We start from the raw sequence: 21,045 nt of genomic DNA, 5'->3' as shown, positions 1-21,045 counted from the left end.
GCTCATACAAGGAGAAGACTGATCAGAGATGCAGCCAAGAGGCCCATGATCACTCTGGGTGAACTGCAGAGATCTACAGCTGAGGTGGGAGACTGTCCATAAGACAACAATCAGTCGTATACTGCACAAATCTGGCCTTTATGAAAGAGTGGCAAGAAGAAAGCCATTTCTTAAAGATATCCATAAAAAGTGACGTTTAACCACTTGCCGCCCGCCTACCGTCAAATGACGGCGGGACGGTGCGGCCATTGTTCTGGGCGGACGTCATAGGACATCGGCCCATTCAAGCAGGGCAGGCGCGCGATCGTGTGCGCGCCGCCCTGCATTGCCGATGTCGGCGTGTCCCCGGGACACAGCCTGTCACCGGTAGGGTGGAAACAGCCAAGGGGCGTGGCTGTTTCCCACGTGATCAGCTGTGTTCCAATGACACAGCCGATCACAATAGGAAAGCCCAGAAGATGACCGCGCATGCGCGATCGGGAGCGCGCAGTCATGTCGGTGGCTCTGTGTTCCCTAGGAACACAGCTAGTCACCGGCAGTAGTAAACAGTCACTGACAGTGACTGTTTACTATGTGATTGGCTGTGAATCCATTCACAGCCGATCACAAAATGTAAACACAGAGCAGTAACTCACTGTTACTGCTCTTCTCCCCTCACACACAGTTTCCAGTGTGAGGAGAGCAGAGCAAGAAACAGTGAGTTACTGCTCTGTACACCTGTCACAATGTAAAAGCACACTAATAAAGGTCCCCACACAGTCCTCAGCCCCCCCCCCAATTGCACCTGTCACCCAACAGTCACCTCATCAGTGCCCAGAAATTGACACCCATAATGTTCACATGTGAGCGTAGCGATCGCGGGCAGAATCACTGCGATTCTGCCCGCGATCCGGAAATCATTGTAAAACGCGGGACGCCTGTGCGTTGCCCGTGATTTGCAATAGCACCCCAAACGCTGTGCAATGTTGCCGCGATTTCCGCCTGCCGAATCGCAGTAACATCGCGCAAACAACGCATTACGCCCAAAAAAGGTACAAGAGCTCTTTGGGGCGCCATGCGTTGTTTGCGTGATGTTACCGCGATTCGGCAGGCGGAAATCGCGGCAACATCGCACAGCGTTTGGGGTGCTATTGCAAATCACGGGCAACGCACAGGCGCCCCGCGATTTGCAATGATTTCCGGAATGCGGGCAGAATCACAGTGATTCTGCCCTGATCCGCTACGCCCACATGTGAACGTAGCCTAAAGTGCACCTGTCACCAGAGACTGCATTCAGTACCGCCGTGCACCATCGGTGACCATCGCCTGTCACCTCATCAATCATCGTCACCTGTCACCCCATCAGTGATCGTCATCTGTCACCCCATCAATCATCGTCACCTGTCACCCCATCAGTCATCGTTACCTGTCACCCCATCAGTCATCGTTACCTGTCACCCCATCAGTCATTGTCATCTGTCACCCCATCAGTCATCGTCACCTATCACCCCACCACTCATTGTCATCTGTCAACCCATCAGTCATCGTCATCTGTCACCCCATCAGTGACCGTCACCTGCCACCCATCAGTGATCATCCGCAGTCAACCGTCACCCGTCGCAAGGCCCATCACAGCCAGCACGTCAAAAAGGATGTACAGCAACGAGGAGGCCCTTCAGGTCCTCTCCATGACTGATGAGAGCACCGGGGAGCTCTCATCAGTATCCAAATCAAATTCCAAATCCGATTCGGAATTTGAAATCGCTAATAGTAGCGGATCGGAGATGGACTCGGACTATTCCTCTACACTTTCCTTTATACAATGTATTTTGGGGTGCAATTTTTGCTATATACAGTGCCTTGCGAACGTATTCGGCGCCCTTGAACTTTGAGACCTTTTGCCACATTTCAGGCTTCAAACATAAAGATATAAAACTAATTTTTTGTGAAGAATCAACAACAAATGGGACACAATCATGAAGTGGAACGAAATTTATTGGATATTTCAAACTTTGTTAACAAATAAAAAACTGAAAACATGGGCGTGCAAAATTATTCAGCCCCTTTACTCTCTCCAGAAGTTCAGTGAGGATCTCTGAATGATCCAATGTTGACCTAAATGACTAATGATGATAAATAGAATCCATCTGTGTGTAATCAAGTCTCCATATAAATGCACCTGCACTGTGATAGTCTCAGAGGTCCGTTTAAAGCGCAGAGAGCATCATGAAGAACAAGGAACACACCAGGCAGGTCCGAGATACTGTTGTGGAGAAGTTTAAAGCCGGATTTGGATACAAAAATATTTCCCAAGCTTTAAACATCCCAAGGAGCACTGTGCAAGCGATAATATTGAAATTGAAGGAGTATCAGACCACTGCAAATCTACGAAGACCTGGCCGTCCCTCTAAACTTTCAGCTCATACAAGGAGAAGACTGATCAGAGATGCAGCCAAGAGGCCCATGATCACTCTGGATGAACTGCAGAGATCTACAGCTGAGGTGGGAGACTCTGTCCATAGGACAACAATCAGTCGTATACTGCACAAATCTGGCCTTTATGGAAGAGTGGCAAGAAGAAAGCCATTTCTTAAAGATATCCATAAAAAGTGTTGTTTAAAGTTTGCCACAAGCCACCTGGGAGACACACCAAACATGTGGAAGAAGGTGCTCTGGTCAGATGAAACCAAAATCGAACTTTTTGGCAACAATGCAAAATGTTATGTTTGGCGTAAAAGCAACACAGCTCATCACCCTGAACACACCATCCCCACTGTCAAACATGGTGGTGGCAGCATCATGGTTTGGGCCTGCTTTTCTTCAGCAGGGACAGGGAAGATGGTTAAAATTGATGGGAAGATGGATGGAGCCAAATACAGGACCATTCTGGAAGAAAACCTGATGGAGTCTGCAAAAGACCTGAGACTGGGACGGAGATTTGTCTTCCAACAAGACAATGATCCAAAAGATAAAGCAAAATCTACAATGGAATGGTTCACAAATAAAAATATCCAGGTGTTAGAATGGCCAAGTCAAAGTCCAGACCTGAATCCAATCGAGAATCTGTGGAAAGAACTGAAAACTGCTGTTCACAAACGCTCTCCATCCAACCTCACTGAGCTCGAGCTGTTTTGCAAGGAGGAATGGGCAAAAATTTCAGTCTCTCGATGTGCAAAACTGATAGAGACATACCCCAAACGACTTACAGCTGTAATCGCAGCAAAAGGTGGCACTACAAAGTAATAACTTAAGGGGGCTAAATAATTTTGCACGCCCAATTTTTCCGTTTTTTATTTGTTAAAAAAGTTTGAAATATCCAATAAATTTAGTTCCACTTCATGATTGTGTCCCACTTGTTGTTGATTCTTCACAAAAAAATACAGTTTTGTATCTTTATGTTTGAAGCCTGAAATGTGGCAAAAGGTCGCAAAGTTCAAGGTGGCCGAATACTTTCGCAAGGCACTGTAGCAAATAGAAACAGTCAAGAGGTCGTAGACGACAATGTGTAAACAGAGTTAAACAGCGTATGGGGTAGTCAAATAAGGTAACACAAGCCATACGAAAGATTGCAACAAAACTATATGGGATCATGCGCAATGAGGGCAGCTATACAGATATAGACATTAAAGAGCCGGAAGGTCAGTCCGAGGTACAGGTGGAGGCAACCCGGAGCCACCTATCCCATATCTTATGATAGCGGGACGGGCAACCTCTATGTATGTAACTAATCCTTTTGTAAGGGAGAGAGTTATTGACCTCTGCGATCCATGTGCCAAAAGTGGGAGGAGACGACTGAATCCACATACGAGCGATTACCCTCCGGGCACTGAACAGTGTTTCATGTAAAAACTTGATAGTGTATTTGTCTAGGTCTCCATCTGGGAGTATGCCTAATAGACAGATCTTGGGGTCCAAGGTTACAGGGGTACCCATCTGGTCATGAAGGAATTGCACCACCTGCGCCCAGAAGCCCCGGATACAAGGACAATGCTATAATATGTGACCAAAGGTACCAACCTCGAGTAGGCATCTAGGACAGGTGGGGCTGCGGGAGGGATCAAACTTAGCCATTTTGTCGAGGGACAGGTAAGCCCTGTGTGTAATATACACTTGTGTGAGTCTGTCGGAGGCTTTAGGGGAGACTAGAGTACAAGTTTCAAGAGCATCGCTCCACTCATCGCCGTCTAGGTCACACGTGTCCCCCACCCAGGTCTCCCTAATGTTATAAGCCAGTCGAGAGGTGACTCCAGGAAAAAGAAAGTCATAGAGAATAGACATAAGTTTGCGCGACTCCTGACCTCTAAGGACTTCGAGTACATCTATGGAGGGGAGTGGGGAAATACCATCGTGAAATTGTGCTTGAAGGGCGTGTCCAATTTGCATATAGTGAAATGGCATATATTGGGGCAAATGAAACTCTTCACAAAGAAGCGTAAATGATTTGATCGCTCCATTGTGCAATACATGCGAGAGGAAATATATTCCATGGACCATCCACACACTTGGGTCAGGAACCTGAAGCATTTCCGGGAGGTATCTATTGTACCAGAGGGGCATCAAAGCTTGCATCGTCAGGCTGTCGGTCTTGGCTAGCGCAACGTCCCATACTTTCCTGAAATGGGCCGACGTACTGCCACGTACTGGAGGCCCGGGGAGTCCTGCTGCACCTCGCAGGATATCACAGAACGGATGAGGATACTGGGCACCCGCACGGTGACATGCCAAAGAGAGGTGACTGTCACAATCCAGGTTGTTCACAATGAAGAGATGCGAGAGTTGGGCTGCAATTTAATATGCGCCAAAATCAGGGACGGCCAGACCCCCCAGCTTCACAGGCTTCTAAGTGTGACGCCATGCAAGTTTATGGCGAGAAGTACCCCACACAAAGGTCTTAAGCAATCTGTCCAGGACTACAAAGTATCTAAAGGGGATACAGACTGGGGAATGCCACAGCGCATATAGAATTTTCGGCAGCAAGATCATCTTGATCAGAGCCACACGTTCCGCTACCCCCAGGGGAAGTCTCGCCCAGGCCTGAGTTTTAAGTTTAACTAGATCAAACAAGGGTTCAATATTAAGGGAAATAGTCGGGCAGGGAGTGGGTAACCATTACCCCAAGGTATTTAAACTCAACGGCAGTGCTGCCTGTTCAGCAGTGGGTGGGAACGGATCAATGGGGAGAATCTGAGACTTATCCCAGTTGATCGTGAGACCAGAGAAAGCGCCAAAGCGCGTGATAACCTTAAGGGCCCCGGTCAAGGAGGGGCCAGAGTCAGCGAGGTATAAAACCATGTCGTCTGCATAAAGGCCAATCTTGTCCACATGGGTTCCGGAGGAAAGTCCATGTATGTCAGGATGCTCCCTGATGGCAATAGCTAGGGGCTCAACAGCCAAAGCGTACAGCAGTGATGAGATTGGGAAGCCCTGCTGCGTCCCCCTGGTAAGGGGAAACGGATCAGACACCCAACCATTGGCCACTACGCATGCTTGTGGGCTATGATAGAGAATTGTGAGCCATTTGATGAAATTGGGTCCAAACCCAAAACGATGTAAACAGTGCCAGAGATATTGTCATTCAAAGTCAAAGGCCTTAGCGGCATCTAGTGTAACAATCACCCTAGAGCCAACGTCATGGAGAGCCTGAACATTCATGAACAAACGTCGGGTATTACATGCTGTGTTTTTAGTGGGCATAAAGTCCGTCTGGTCTGGGTGAACTATGGACAAAATAACCTTGTTGGGCCTTTAGTGCCAGAATTTTAGCAAGTATTTTGATGTTGCATTGAAGAAGAGATATGGGGGTGGTACGATTCAGGATAATGGTAGTCCTTGCCGGGTTTTGGTATGAGAACAATTAATGCCTCACACATGGAGTCTGGTAAAGTCTCTTGGTCAAACATCTTATTGTAAACTGCTAGAAGTCTGGGGGCTAGAGTGTCAACATATTGCGAGTAAAATTCTATGGGAAGACCATCCGAGCCAGGGGCCTTGGAGCGTGCAAACCCAGAGATTGCGTCAGTGATGTCATTTAAAGTCAGAGGTGCGTCTAGCATAGCGACCTGGTCCTCCGTCAACATGGGAAAGGTGATTGAGTCAAGTAAATCTGTAAGTTCATGGGGAGAGTACTGCACCCTGGTGGTATAGCCTTCTCTAAAGAATTTAGCAAACTCCCCTGCAACAGCCGCAGGGTCAGACGGGTCACCAGCGGAAACATGTTGACGGGAGATAACCACTGGGGGCATGTCGTCCACGTGTGCCAAATACGCCAGAAGTTTACCCGTACGCTCACCCTACTCATAGGCCCTTTGTTTACAAAAAAACAATTTAGGGTGCACCTTCACACCGCACAACTGCTCCACCGCCCTAGTTTGTAGCCTCAAGCGGGCAAGCAGCTCGGGAGATGGGGAAAGAGCGTACTGGTCTTCAAGATCAGCCAAGCACGCTTCTGCCCTGGAATAATCCAGCCTGGAGGCCCACTTCAATCTAGAAATCCGTTCAGTAAGAAGTAATCTAGCATGACACTTAAATGTTTCCCACGCAGTGAGGAGGGATGCCGTGGGTGTATTGGTATTGAAAAATTATCCCATTTGTCTCCAGGCGTGACAGGTCAGGGACGACAGTGAGCCAAAACAGATTCAGGCACCAACCCCTGGGGGGTAAATTGGGCCAAGGTAACCCAGTACAGGGCATGGTCCGATAAACAATGGCCCAAAACCTGCCAGTTGAAGCCTGGGGGACAAAATCTGAGACACTCAGATAGAGTCAATCCTGGACATAGTCAAGTGGGTAGAGGAGTGACAAGAATAGGCACAGGTAGACAGGAACAGACGCCTCCAAGAATCAAGGAGGCCAAAGCTCTGGAGCAGCCTACAGAACCTGGTGTCGCGGTGTTGGGCAGTCGGGAGGGGGATGGGGCCCTGACGATCAAGTCCAGGGTTGGACATCATATTGAAATCCCCCAGCCCAATAGCTGGGATTGAGAGGAACCTAGACATAAAATGAAAGCCCTTAACCAGTAGTTAGGCCGTGAATGGGGGAGGTACATACCAAGCCAACAATAATAGCTCATGACCACCTATAGTACAGTGAACAAAGACATACCTGCCCTGGGGATAAGTGAGCACCTCCAGCGGTACAAACGGGACAGTTTTAGAAATAAGGAGTGTGACAGAAGGAGGAATATGTGGCATGAATGGACCAGCCAGCCATGGGCGGCGCAGTGCCCGCCACAGGTGGCCCTCAGCGTGCATCTCCACCAATGCCACAATGTCCACACGACTGATGTAAGGAAAAATCACTGCCCATTTGATTTTGTCGTGGAGACCCTGCACATTCCATGCGAGCACCTTTAGAGTGGCCATGGAAAGGCAGAAGATGTAATGTCAAACAGGGGCGGCAGGTCGATCCCCAGGACAGGCAGTCCCCCCCAATGCACATAAAAATAGGCATAATACAGTACAAAGCATGGCATGAAATAAACAATCAAGAGCATCATACGCATAAAAAATAATAAAGTTGTGCATAATTCAAACATCAGTCCCATCCAGGGCTGGATTAGGAACATCATGGGCCTGGTGCTGAGGATTTTGGTGGTTAGGGCTTCAGGTATGAATGAACACAGTCAGAGATCGATAAGGATCAATACCCAGAGAGCAGGGGGAATTTGATGGACAGTCTGGGGTGAACGAGGGGAGGGGGTGGGGGTGGCAATTATAAGCACTGATCTCCCTCTATGGTTCACGAAGGAAGAAGCTAAAAGCGTGGGAGGGAGAGGAGGAGAAGTAGTTTTCAGTAGCTTCATGGAGAGTCATAGAGGGATATTGGTGCTTGTAATTGCCCCCCCTCCCCCCCACCGCACTGATAACCCCCCGAATGTCATATTTGCCCTGCTGCATGAAGTGCTGGGAGCCTCTCATATGGCCCCCTACTGGCCCAGAGTAGAATAGTCTGTCTGCCCCTGCTGGGCCTATATTAAGGTGGGGGCCTGGAGCTGCAGCTCCAATAGCCCCTACGTTAATCTGGCCCTGGTCCCATCCCATCCCACCCAGCTCCACATAAACCCCAACACATTGGAGCATCAAACCCAAAGCAACTGTACAAATGTACCAAAAATAATAAGCTCAACTAGCAGGGCAAAGGGTTTTGCAGAGAGTCAAGAGACATTAGCCTGGGCACGATAGCATTCCTAACTTCCAGCCTGTGGTCAGAGCATAACTGGGGCGAATCATCTATAAAGGGTGGTCCCAGACGTGGGACCCAGCAGTTAATGGAAGCAGTAAAGTGGTAGGAAATGCGAGCCATTAACATTTCCGGTGTATCAGTAACAAGAGCAGGGGGCCCCATCAACCCCACAAGTAAAAATAAACAGTTTGGGATAAAAAACAGAGGGGAAGGGGGCTGGAGAAGTGCAGGGGGATCCACAATCATGGCAGACTATCGAGCCAGGACACAGCATCATCCAGGTCGTCAAAGAAGTGGACGCATTCTTCACCCACAACACGCAGACGGGCAGAGTACAGCATAGAATATTTTATGTTGCGCACACGAAGTCTCCTCTTAATATCAGTGAACCGGCTGCGTTGTTTCTTCACCTCCGCAGAGAAGTCAGGGAACGCCATAATTTGATAATTATCCAGTGGAATGTTGCCCTTCTCTCTAGCCAAACGAAGTATAGCGTCCCGATCCCTAAAATTCAGGAACTTGGCTATGAAGACCCTCGTGGGGTTCCCTGAGGGGGTTTCTTTGCCAGCATCCTATGCCGGGAGCCTCTCCACAACAAAGGCATGGGAGAATTCAGTGCGGCCATAGGTAGAAATTAGTAGCTCCTCCAGGAATGTGGCCGGGTTGGAGCGTTCAGCTCCTTCAGGCAGACCTATAAATCGCAAATTGTTTCGTGTAGCCCTGTTTTCCAGGTCGTCCTGCTTGTGTAGTAATTGCTGAATGTCCCTGGAGACCTGTTCAACCGCGGTCCTCATGGGGGGTAAATCATCCTCAAGGGCCGCAGAGTTTTTGTAGGTCCTGGCGGATCAGCGAAATGTCAATTTTCACCACCTCCAACTTAGAGGTAAGGGTGGATTGGCAGTGGGAGATGGTCTCCAAAATCTTACAGTGCTCGGCCAAGGTTGCAGCCGGCACGCTGGGAGAGGATGGGGAGCCGCCATCTTTGGCCTGGGCGCCACTGTCCAAGTGGCGGAATTTATCCAGTTTAGCAGCTGCCTCTGAGGTTTTCCATGGTGGAGACATACCGGGTAGATGTGGAGAGTCTCAGGCACCCTTAGGGAGGTAGGCAGGGTCCGTTGATGGGCTGCAGGATGTCGATACAGGATGTTAACTGGGAGAGAGCAGCTCACACGCGTCTGCTCACATGAAGCTTCAGGCCACTCCCTCCAGGTTAAATGAATATTAACTGAAAATCAATATTTATAATGCTGATAAAACTTGGAGTGCTGTTCATTTAGGCCCGGTTCATACCTATGCATGTTGCTTTTGAGCATTTTTGTAGTGCTTTTGCTGTGATTTCCATGGTTTTTAAACCGCGATCCCCTTTTTTTTTTTTTGGAAAATTTGTTGTTGGGCAGATTTAAAAAAGCAAAGAGCAAATCGCGGCAAAATTGCAATACTTGCTTTTTGCATGCAGGTCCATTGAAGTCTTTTTACATGCAAAATGCTGCATTTTGCAGGAAAAAAAGTCCCCGGCCCTTTCCAAAAATGCAGAGGCACAAAAATGCATTGATGGGCACCCTTTCTTAAAAAATGTATTTCTGCAAATAGCATGAAAAAATGCATTCGTGTGAATCCAGCCTAACCATAGGTTTAGGTAGACTCCCAAGAGAACTCCATAATGGAAATGGAAATGGTTTTAAATGTTGCTAATTATGCAGTAGGAAGAGCCAGTCAGTTTTAATGCCTAACAACATCTTTTTTTCCTCAATCTGAATTAATGATATTATCGAGAAAAACAAAACAAAAAGTAGTTGTATAATCAGTACACTACCTGTAGTAGCGATTTTCTACTTGCCTCAGGTTGTGAAGACTCTGAGATGCTATCCCCTGCCTCTTTTTTTTTTCTCTCTCTTTTTCTTGTATTTGTTTTGTGCACTTATTGGACCCCCGCAAGTTGAAATCTGCACTTCCCCCTCTTCTAGTCATTCCCAATTCTTCTGCCCATGCTTATGCCCTGGTAATTTCCCTGCATACGCAATTTTTTTTATATTGTAAAGAGAAAAAAAAAAAAATCGAGATGTTCTCACACATCCACCTGTGTTTATGCCATCCAACAAATTAGTATGCCATTTATGTTTATGCAGTCCCTGATCAATGGCTGTTTTCTATCAATTTTGACTTTGTGGGCATTCCGGATGTCTGAAATCTTTTCTTTTTAGGATGTGGTGAAACCCTAATTTAAATAAAGAAATGTTTAAAAAAAGTAGTTAAAACCGGCCCATTCTACCAAAAAGGCAAAAGACATCCAGGCCAAGAATGATGAGAATAATATACAGCCAATCTTCTGGTCTCCTTTGCAATCCCCAAGTCTTCAAGCTAACCCCCCAATTTCTTCCATCTTGGTAAATTCTAACAAGCAAGCCCGATAGGCTAGATAAATGCTAACAAGTGGGCTTCTCTTCTAAGGAAGGTAAACTTGGATTATAGCACTGATGCAGGCTAACCTTCTGTGACGACTTCAGTACTGTAGAAGGGAGTAAATCTATTTTAACTTGTAGCATTAGCCCTGAAGGAGCTTCATAATTTGGGTTCTCGACTTCAAGAACACCCTCAGCCCCTCTGACACACCTGGTTGAATTAAATTAACTGCAGGCATGAGTATAGATACCTTTATTCTGGCTGTAAGTCAGTACCAGGAAATAGACACAAGACCGTTTAGTGGTAAATTAACTCAATGTATTGGTAAGGGGTTAGAATAAATGGCAATTTGATGCCTAGGTAAATTTAGAATAGAGGTCTGTACCACTAAACCGGCATCAACACAACAGCAAAGTCAGCAAAAGGCAGTGCATATAAACATTAACTGCAATGTGAATAATACTATTATAAGTAATCTAAAGTGCACTCTACAAGAATGGCTAGGGTATGGGGCAATGTCCCCTGAGAGGTACCTATTTGCATAAGTCATAGGTAAAAGTCTCTGTGTAGCAGCTGTAAAAGGACAGTCTTTATTCCTAACTCTTCAGCCGGCTAGCATTGAGGCCCAGTTGTACCTTTGAAACACTTAAGAATAGTCCCAATCAAACCTGCAGTCAGCAATAAGGCTATTAGATAGCTGTATGGTCAGTTCCTAAAGGGCTCATTCCCTCTAGCAGCAGATAGTAAATCCCCACAGCGGTACTCACCAGTCCCAGCAATATTGTAGCTCATCATCCGGTCATACACAGTGATAATCCACTCTCTGCTCTGTACCCAGGTGACTCTGGCTGTCGGCACATCTAGACTCAGCACTTCGGATTCTGCTCAGGCAGCAGATCTGCAGCAGTGGCTGTACACACTGGACAGCGATGTGCACTCTCCGTGCTTCCTCATGGCTAGAAGAAGCTGTGTCTTCTACAGCCTGAGAAAATGCAGCTTTTTCCCCCACCTATCGGTGTCCCTCTGGGAACTGTAGTCCAATGGTCTATAAGAGTCCATAGCATGGCTCCCTTCCTGAACTTCAATTTCCACATTCAATTGTGGCCAGCAAAGAGGTATCTTGAATTATTTAGGCTTGTTTGCTTCCCCTACTGGCTGGAGGCAGGCAATGTTGCTAGGGTCAGCATGAATAGTTTAGTGAGAGCATAGAGAGCAGAACAGGGTCTCTCTCACTATCATTCTTAGCCAAGCACTGTAAAGCCCTCCGCTTTTACGAGATATTGGGCTCCTGTAAAAATGCTGCTCTATGGAATTGAAATGCTTGACTTTTACGCATATTTGTGAGTCGCTGATTTTTACCCTTTTATTGTTAATAAAACTCGCTGAGGATAATGCGCTAGGCTGGTGCGCCCTTTCTTTGTTTTGTATTTAGTGTCTGGTCGACCACCCCGGTCGTAGAGGGCAGCAAAGGCTAGCCTTAGTGGATGCCAAGTATAAGTACAAGTTCCGAGATAGAGGCAGCCTGAGGACCAGGTTCTGAGCGCAGGAGCAGGGTGCTGAGCACCACAATTTTTTTCTGGAATTCTTAGCCAAGCACCTGGCTACAAACTCTTAAAAACATTTTAGTAAAATGGATGACTTCCCCATATTTGACCCTTTAAATGTCCAGAACCTGCCTTCAGTTTAAACAAGAGGGTGAGAAAAAGCTGCCAAGGGACTACTACTTTTTTACTACACACATTGCTTCTCTGAGACTAATTTTCCATCTGTGTTTTTACAAATGGAGGAGAGATTATTTATCATAGAGGTCATGCTTGGCATAATACAAAGGTCTATGCACATGTGCTTTCAAGATCTAAACTTCTGCTATTACATACCATTATAACAATAAATCATCATGAATTTTCAGTAAATAGACCATCCACTTGAAAACAAAGTAAATCAATTAGTAAATGGTTAAAAGTAATAGTGCAAAATATCTGTACAATTCAATTTTTTTTCTTTTTTTAGCTCATTGAACCTTTTTTCCAGCTGATGATTTTCCTGAAGACTGGTACAACCGATCGGAGAAAATCTTTTGCATTGAAGCAAATCCCTGGTGTTTTCCTTTGAAACAGAAATGGAAGCAATTTTCTGTGAAATGAAAACACAATCAGACATGGTTCTGTGAGCAAGGCATCATTTGATGAGGCAGCAAATTTTGCATATCTATGCACTTTTGTAACTGCACAATGATAAATATGTCATACCATTAGAAAAGGTAAAGCCCATCAGGTAGTAGCATAGAAACAAGTTGCATGTTGAGTATCTGCAGTTTACCAGCAACATGAAATTGGTTTCAGGTGAGACAAGTTCCATGAATCAGGACAGATCAATGAATTAATTGATCGATGATGGATTTGAAGATTGGAGCTTTATTTAGAGCACTGAAGCTTGCCTTGTTTAAAGCAGTATTAAACCCAAAAGCAAAGCTTTTTCTTCCTTTTGGTTAGAGCACGGAAGGGTTAACCCCCCTGTCAGATATTTTTTTTACCATCTGTGTCTCATTGAGGAGATTTCTCTTCACTTCTTGTCCCATAAGCAAACAGGAAGTGAAAGATTTCCCAATTTAAGGGAAGTCCTTGGGGACCCCAGGTCACTAGACTTTGTGTCCCCATTGGACGATTTCCCTCTATTACTTTTCTGGTGACAACCAAAAATTTAGGATTTTCTTTTATGTTCAGTTCACTTTCAATGATAATGGTAAACAGGACAAATAGAAGGTGAATCTCCCTAATGGGGACACAGACAGCAATAAAACCTGACAGGCATTGTGATCACTCTCCACTCTATCCAAAAAACATAAAAAAAAAAGTTTTAGTAATACATTAATTATATTCGCTTCTCTGCCTTTTGGCTAAGATCAAGTGTAGTATCGACTTTATGGGAATATGTGGAAGTGCGCTGATAATTATTGACGTGTAAAGCTGCAACCAAGAAGCTGTGCCTAGCAAAATAATATGTGAAAAATGGGTTGGTGCGCTAAACAAAATGTGTAGGACAACAAATATGTTGATATACACTACATAAAAGGTGTGTGAAATGTGACAAAATCAAAATAAACAATTCCAAACAGCTGAAGAGACTAAAATGTCCAAAACTGTGATTCACAACAAAATCAAAGTCCATCAAGTGATAACAAATGAATTGAAGTATCTTGACATGTGGGTGCTTGAAATATTCAAAGGAAGGTGATGTTAAAGTGATAAAGGATCCCACCACCAGCTGACAATCCTGCTTACCAGATAGATACATTTCTCAAGCATTAACTCTATGCAATGGCATGCACAGTTCACCCTGGTGTGACACACAGTGGAGCCTCTTACCAGATGTCTCTAATAACTTGCGTATCTGAGATAATTCCCCTGGTTAAATTGGATAATGATGTTGGTATCCTCCTGAGTCTTCCCCAGACTATCAGTTTATTCACTCTTCCAATGATATAGCTCAGCTTGTAGCTCCAGTGCATACCATGTAATGAAAGAAATGAACCATCTGTAGTGTATTATCCTTGGTTTTTTAGGAAAACATAGGCAAATGTACTTACAGGAGACAGGTCTTGGTATTGGCATATCGTATCGACTTTAGCCCTTAGGGGTGCCTCTGCTTCACAGCTAGGACGTTGAAAGCTACTTGTATCTATCCAAGCCATTTGGTCCCCTTGGGTTACCCTCTGCTCGACCTTGTAGGATCATCGATTCAATTCTGCTTCAGCTACTTGGCAATCCAGGGGGGAGTTGCCGCTCAGAACATTTATGCATGCCAGAAACCTGTGCAGATACAGGCACTGCCCATTTTGCATCATCCAGGAGGAAACTGCTTTGCCCATTTTCTCTGAGCGCCCCTTTGCACAGGGCCTGTTGAGGGTCTTGGAACCTGAACTCAAAGACTTTGTACCACAGACTGCCATCACGCGGATGTTGTGCTGCTTTAAGGACGCTTTATGGTGCGCCAGAAAGCACCTTATCCACCAGTGGGAAGGGATGTCGATTGAGGACTGACGCAGACTGGTTCACGGTCTGCTCAGAGACTATAACTTGATGGATCTCATGGAGGAAAAGAAGGTCTGAAGATTTCCCCTTCCCCTACTCTCTCTTGGGTGTCTTTGTCAATGCAATAAAGTTTCAGTCTTGTGATCCCATTCCCCTCCCCTATCCCTCTCTCCTACACAAAACTCGACACAAATCTCTTAATAAACATGTTACTCTTTATTTATTAACATTTTTAACATTAAATGCTCCTTCTTTACACCTTAACTGCATAAAAACTGATATGAAAACTTCAATTGCAGGGACATTTGCTTTGCATTTCACATCATCTGATTGTGCATTAATGCATAATAAAGTGTTGCAGTAGTGGACTCACTCACACACTGCAATATGTTACTGCAGTGCAGTCAGTGCAAAACAGCTAGAAAAAAAGCTAGGCAACAACAGCTACACAAAATACACATACACAGTGGATTGGATGAACTGGAGTCAGTGGAGGACTACCTCTGCAGTAAGGCACTAACTGCAACTAATGCAGTGCAGTCAGTGCAAAACTGCTAGAAAAAGAGCAAGGCAACAGCTACACATGTCACAGTGGATTGGACTGGAGTCAGTGGAGGACTACATCTGCAGTAAGGCAGTGACTGCAACTAATGCAGTGCAGTCAGTGAAAAACTGCTAGAAAAAGAGCAAGGCAACAGCTACACATGTCACGGTGGATTGGACTGCCAACTGCTAGACAGACTGGATTGGATTGGAGTCAGTGGTCTACCTCTGCAGTAGGGCACTCACTGAAATGACAGCAGTCAGTGCAAAACTGCTAGAAAAAAAGCTAGGCAACAGCTAGACATTGGATTTGGACTCTTAGCACTAGGGCACTCACTGCAACTACAGGAGTCAGTGCATAACTGCTAGAAAAAAAGCTAGGCAACAGCTAGACAGTGGATTGGATTGGAGTGGAGTGGACACTACTCTTTTCAATACTCCCAGTTAAGTTGAACAATAATATAATGCAGAAAGCAGAACATTTCAGCATGTCCATGGTCACCTGTTAAAGGTATTCTGTTTTGTTCAAACAATGCTGCAACTTCGTAAACATGCTCAGGAGAAGTGGGGGACAGAGGAGCAGAGAGAGAGGTATCTTCTAGCATGGGAAGCAAGTCTTTTGTAGCGTGCCTCATTTTCTCTCCACCACTGAAGAGGATGACTTCTTCTGTCAATTACGGCTTCTTTCAAATAAAGATGAAGTTCATCATCAAGACTCATCGTTGCAGATTCAGAAGAAATTGAATCCTCCGCATGAGGCCCCAGTAAAACACTGAAAATGTCCTGGTCAATTTGACGACGATGAAGCAGATTCTCTTCTGTTCGTTGATGTATTTTTGGACATTTGTCTGTTTTTCCAGCATGCTGTCCTTCATAAAAGTAGTGTTCTGGACTTGTCTTTTCAGCAGGAACCTCCTGCACCTCCATATCTTCTGTCAGCCATTGTTTCGCCTTAGCCAATACATCACCAGAAGAGAAAGCATGGTTCTTGTATTGAGGGTTCAAAAGACTTGCAAGCACAACATTTTTAATCTCTTCATGCTTCTCAAAACATATATCAATCAAAGCTCTTTGGCTAGACAGACCATCATTTGAAAGTTGGAGGGTGTTGTGTGCCATGATAACACAGAGGTCTGACATATCAGCAAGCATTCCTTTAGGCATGTTTGCTCCACTGTCTCAGAAGTTGCGCAAGCATCACTCGGTCTTTGTCGATTCCCCATTCTTCAAGCATGCCTAGAAACATTTCTCTACTGTATTTAGCTGTGTGGGATCTTTGCATCACTTTTGTATTCAACACCAATTGCCTTTTGGTCCATCTGCTGTCAATGAAGTGGCATGTAAGAATGAGTAGTGACTCGGACTCCGTTTGTGACCAGCAGTCCGTCGTGAATGAGAGGGAGTTGCCAGCATTCTCTGGTTGCAGCATAGCCTTTACTTTGTCAACTACCTTTTGGTGTAGCTTTGCCAGCATTTCGGTTCGATAATACTTCTCACTCTTCAGTGTGTAGCTTGGCTCAAGCATGGACATCGACCGCCTAAATCCTGAGTCAGACACAATTGTAAATGGCTGGTTATCAGTGACAATCATCTCTGTGATTATTCTGTCCAGCAGTTGGGATCTTCCATCTGAATCTAAACAGTGACATCTGTTTTTTTCACAAACATATCTGTTATTGTTGCCTGGGATAGTGGAGGAGGTAGTGAATCAAAATCACATTGATATTCATTTTGTTTTTTCTGTGCTGCATGATACAATTCAATGTGATGAACTCTTAGATGGGCCCAAATTTGACATTGGACAGATGGGCAAAAATTTGACATTTTTGTTTTTTGCAGTTACTGATTCCATGCTTATGTTGTTTGTACATGTGTTGCACACTGCTGCTTTTCCTGGAGATGGTTGAGACGAGAAATAGTCCAAAACCACACTTTTAGTCTCTCTCTCCTCATCCATCTCCATTTCAACTTGAAAGACACAAAAAAGATTTGGCTTGCTGAAGCTGAAGTTGCTGCTGATGCTGGCACTGGCACCCTGTTGTGGGTTGGTGGCTGACACCTGGCAGTGTGGCTGGCTTGGTGTCACCCTGTTGTGGGTGGCTTGCTTGCCAGAACACTGTGGTGGCTGGCGTCACCCTGTTCTGGGTGGCTGGCTTGCAGGAACACTGTGGTGGCACTGGCTGGCTGGCTTGGGGTCACTCTGTTATGGGTGGCTGGCTTGCAGGAACACTATGGTGGCTGGCTGGATTAGAGTCACCCTGTTATGGGTGGCTGGCTTGCAGGAACACTGTGGTGGCTGGCTTGCTTGGTGTCACCCTGTTATGGGTGGCTGGCTTGCAGGAACACTGTGGTGGGTGGCTGGCTTGGTGTCACCCTGTTATGGGTGGCTGGCTTGCAGGAACACTGTGGTGGCTGGCTTTCTTGGTGTCACCCTGTTATGGGTGGCTGGCTTGCAGGAACACTGGGTTGGCTGGCTAGCTAGGTGTCACCTGGTTATGGAAGGCTGGCTTTAAGGAACAGTCTGTGGTGCCTGGTTGGCTAGCTTGGTGTCACCCTGTTATGGGTGGCTGGCTTGCAGAAACACTGGTGGGTGGCTGGCTTGATGTCACCCTGTTATGGGTGGCTGGCTTTCAGGAACACTGTGGTGGGTGGCTGGCTTCGTGTCACCCTGTTATGGGTGGCTGGCTTGCAGGAACACTGTGGTGACTGGCTGGATTGGTGTCACCCTGTTATGGGTGGCTGGTTCGCAGGAACACTGTGGTGGCTTGCTGGCTTGGTTTCACCCTGTTATGGGTAGCTGGCTTTCAGGAACAGTCTGTGGTGCCTGGTTGGCTTGCCTGGTGTCACCCTATTATGGGTGGCTGGCTTGCTGGAACACTGTGGTAGGTGGCTGGCTTGCAGGAACACTGTGGCGGCTGGCTGGCTTGCAGGAACACTGTGGTGGGGGGGGGGGGGGCTGGCTTGGGGTCATCCTGTTGTGTGGGTGGCTGGCTTGGTGTCACTCACTCCCTCTGGCCTGTTGTGGCGGGTAGCTGACTTGCTGGAACACTGGTCACGGTGGCGGATGGCTGGCTTGGTGTCATCTGGGTGGCTGATTGCTTGCTCGCTGGGCTGGCACCCTGTTGTGGTGGGTGGCTGAGGCCAGGACCTGTGGGTGGATGGGTGGCTGGCAGCGTGACCAGACCGGACTGCAGCTGGCTGTAACGTGAGGCGTGGGAGGCGGTCTTAAGTGCAGCGCGCACGGTGAAATGGCGTCACGTACGGGCCACGCAGGCGTGGGAGGCGGTGTTAGAAGGCATAACGTGTGCGCGCAACATACGGGATGACGACACGAAAATATTGGCAATATCGGCAAATCAAAAGGCTAATTCCGATATATCAGGAAAAGTGCATTTCGGCCCCCGATATATCGGTGTTGCCGATAATCGGTCAATCTTTCATTTGTATGATTGGAAATGTATTGTTATGTAGTGTATTTTTGCGCCGCGTAGCAGTACAGGGTAGAATGTACCCTGATTAAGTATTTGTTTTTTGTAGATATTATGCAAAATAATAGTATACCTTTTCAACAAAAAATACATTATATTGCAGCTTAACAATTCTTAGATGTGGTGGCTGTATTTGTTTTCTTTTTCTCTGGCTTTCTTTCCCTTTTTGCCACCTGGTAATTCTGCCTTCAAGTCTATTATTTTTCAAAAGAACAAGCTTTTTTGCAGATGTAGCAGTTGTTTGCCACTGACAGGGGTTCTTATAATGATCAGCTTTTATTTACTGATGTAATATCTTTATCCCAAAAGTATAAAAAAAAAAAAAAAAAATCAAGTTAGACTTACCGGTAACTTGTTTTCCAAGAGTCTTTCAGGACACCACCTTGAGAGATGGCTCCAACAGGAAATGCCACTTCTACCAAACTTTAAAAGGATGCTTTTCCCCACAGCTCATCAGTTGTAGTAGAGTACCTCCAGTCCATGCTGGAACACATAATCACAATATGGTTAATAACAGCAAAACAGAAAGGGTGGGTTGCTGCTGTCCTGAAAGACTCTTGGAAAACAAGTTACCGGTAAGTCTAACTTGAATTTTCCCTAAAAGCCTTTCAGGACAGCACCTTCAGAGGATAAACAAGACTTATTAATTAGGGAGGGACAACAGCGTGAAGGACCTTTCTGCCAAAAGCCTGGTCCCCTGCTGACAGAACGTCCAGTCTGTAATGACGTACAAACGTTAGATAGCTTGACCACGTAGCCGCCTTAAAAATATGACCTGGGGTGGGACCAGCTTTATCTGCCTATGTAGTGGCAAGAGCTCTAGTAGAGTGTTCTTGAATCCCCAGTGGGGGAGATAATTCCATCTGGTAGTAAGCCTCCAAAATAGCTGGCCTAAGCCACCTAGCAACTGACCCTTTCAATGCCTGGTGGCCCTTTTTGTTGCCTGAAAAAAGAACAAACAGAGTCCAAAGACCTAAAGTTCCTTGTTACCTCCAGGTAGTGTAAAAGGATTCTTCTCACATCTAGATTGTGAAAAAGTCTTTCCTTAGCCCCTGATGGCTTAGGACAAAATGTCGGCAGGATAATATCCTGAGACCGGTTTTGAACTGATGCCAGCTTTGGCAAAAAAACAGGATTCGTTTTGAGAATAATTCTATCAGGGTAGATGGACAAGAAAGGCTCATTCACTAATTCTTCTTGCTGATGTAATTGCAATTACAAATACCGTCCTCAAAGAGAGATTCCTCAAAGAAATAGATTCTAAAGGTTCAAAAGGCTCCTTTGTGAAGGCCTGTAGAACCACTGACAAATCCCAATTAGGGAAAAATTTTGCAGGTGCTGGTCTGGAACGAGTAAGTACTAACTGCCAGACCCTTCTCTGCACCATTCTGCAGGAATTCCAACACTGATACAATATCTTCCAAGGTTCGATTTGCTGAATGACACCAAGTATTGTAGGTTTTCCAAACCTTAGCATAAATAGCCCTAGTTACTTTCTTCCTACTAGAAAGCAAAGTGTTCACTGTATGTTCTGAGATTCCTTTATTTCTCAACAGCTGCTCCTCAGACACCAGGCGGTGAGGTTTAGCCTGGCTACATTCGGGTGACATACTGGGCCTTAAAGCAGCAAATCCTATTGGAGAGGAAGCTGCCAAAATGGTTTGACTGCCATCTGTAGAATGGTTGAGAACCAAACTCTCTTTGGCCAGAATGGGGCAATCTGAATCGCCGATGCTCTCTTTCTGTATTTTCCGTAACACAAGCGGAATGAGCTGGAAAGGGGGGAAAGCGTAACCCAGAAAAAAGTTCCAAGGATGTGCTAAGGCATCTATTCCCAGGGAATTGTCGTCTCGGTGGAGAGAAAAGAATTGAGGGAGCTGTGCATTCTCTTGACGCAAACAAGTCCACTTGTTGATGCCCCCAAGTCCTGTTGATTATTGCAAAGATTTCTGGATTCAGGCTACAATCTGATTTCTGAATCTTCCATCTGCTAAAAAATCTGCCACCTCGTTTAATGTGCCTTTGAGATGGACCGCTGATAAGGAAAGTGAATTTCCGCCCACTCCAAGATTTCAGTTGACAGCAACTGAAGGGTCCTGCTTCTCGTGCCCCCCTGTTTGTTTAAATAAGCCACAGTAATGGCGTGGTTTGATAAAATCTGAACATGGGACCCCTGGAGGTTTGGAAGGCAACCAAAGCCAGAGAGACTGCTTTTAACTCTCTCCAGTTTAAGGACTTCATTGCCTCGTCTTGGGACCAAACTCCTTGTGCCAGATTCAGTGGGCCCCCCGCCCTCACATGCTAGCATCTGTTGTCACTCTTCTTTCAATCAGAGAGGTCCATAGTAAGCCCTTTGACAAAGCTGATTGGTTTCTCCACCACCAGAGGGTCATTTTTACTCTGGTGGGGATCTTTACTTTTGC

At 45.9% G+C, this 21,045-nt stretch overlaps 1 protein-coding gene across 1 annotated transcript in view; it reads right to left on the bottom strand.

The window, feature by feature from the left end:
• Window positions 1-21,045, bottom strand: part of POLN (DNA polymerase nu) — a 560,717-nt gene that overhangs the window by 470,050 nt on the left and 69,622 nt on the right. The gene's annotated exons all lie outside the window — the stretch shown is intronic.

This window comes from Pelophylax lessonae (genome assembly GCF_965119305.1).
Source record: "Pelophylax lessonae genome assembly, chromosome: 1".
NCBI lineage: Eukaryota > Metazoa > Chordata > Amphibia > Anura > Ranidae > Pelophylax > Pelophylax lessonae.
Note: the sequence above shows the minus strand (reverse complement) of the source record. Positions and strands in the feature narration are given on the sequence as shown.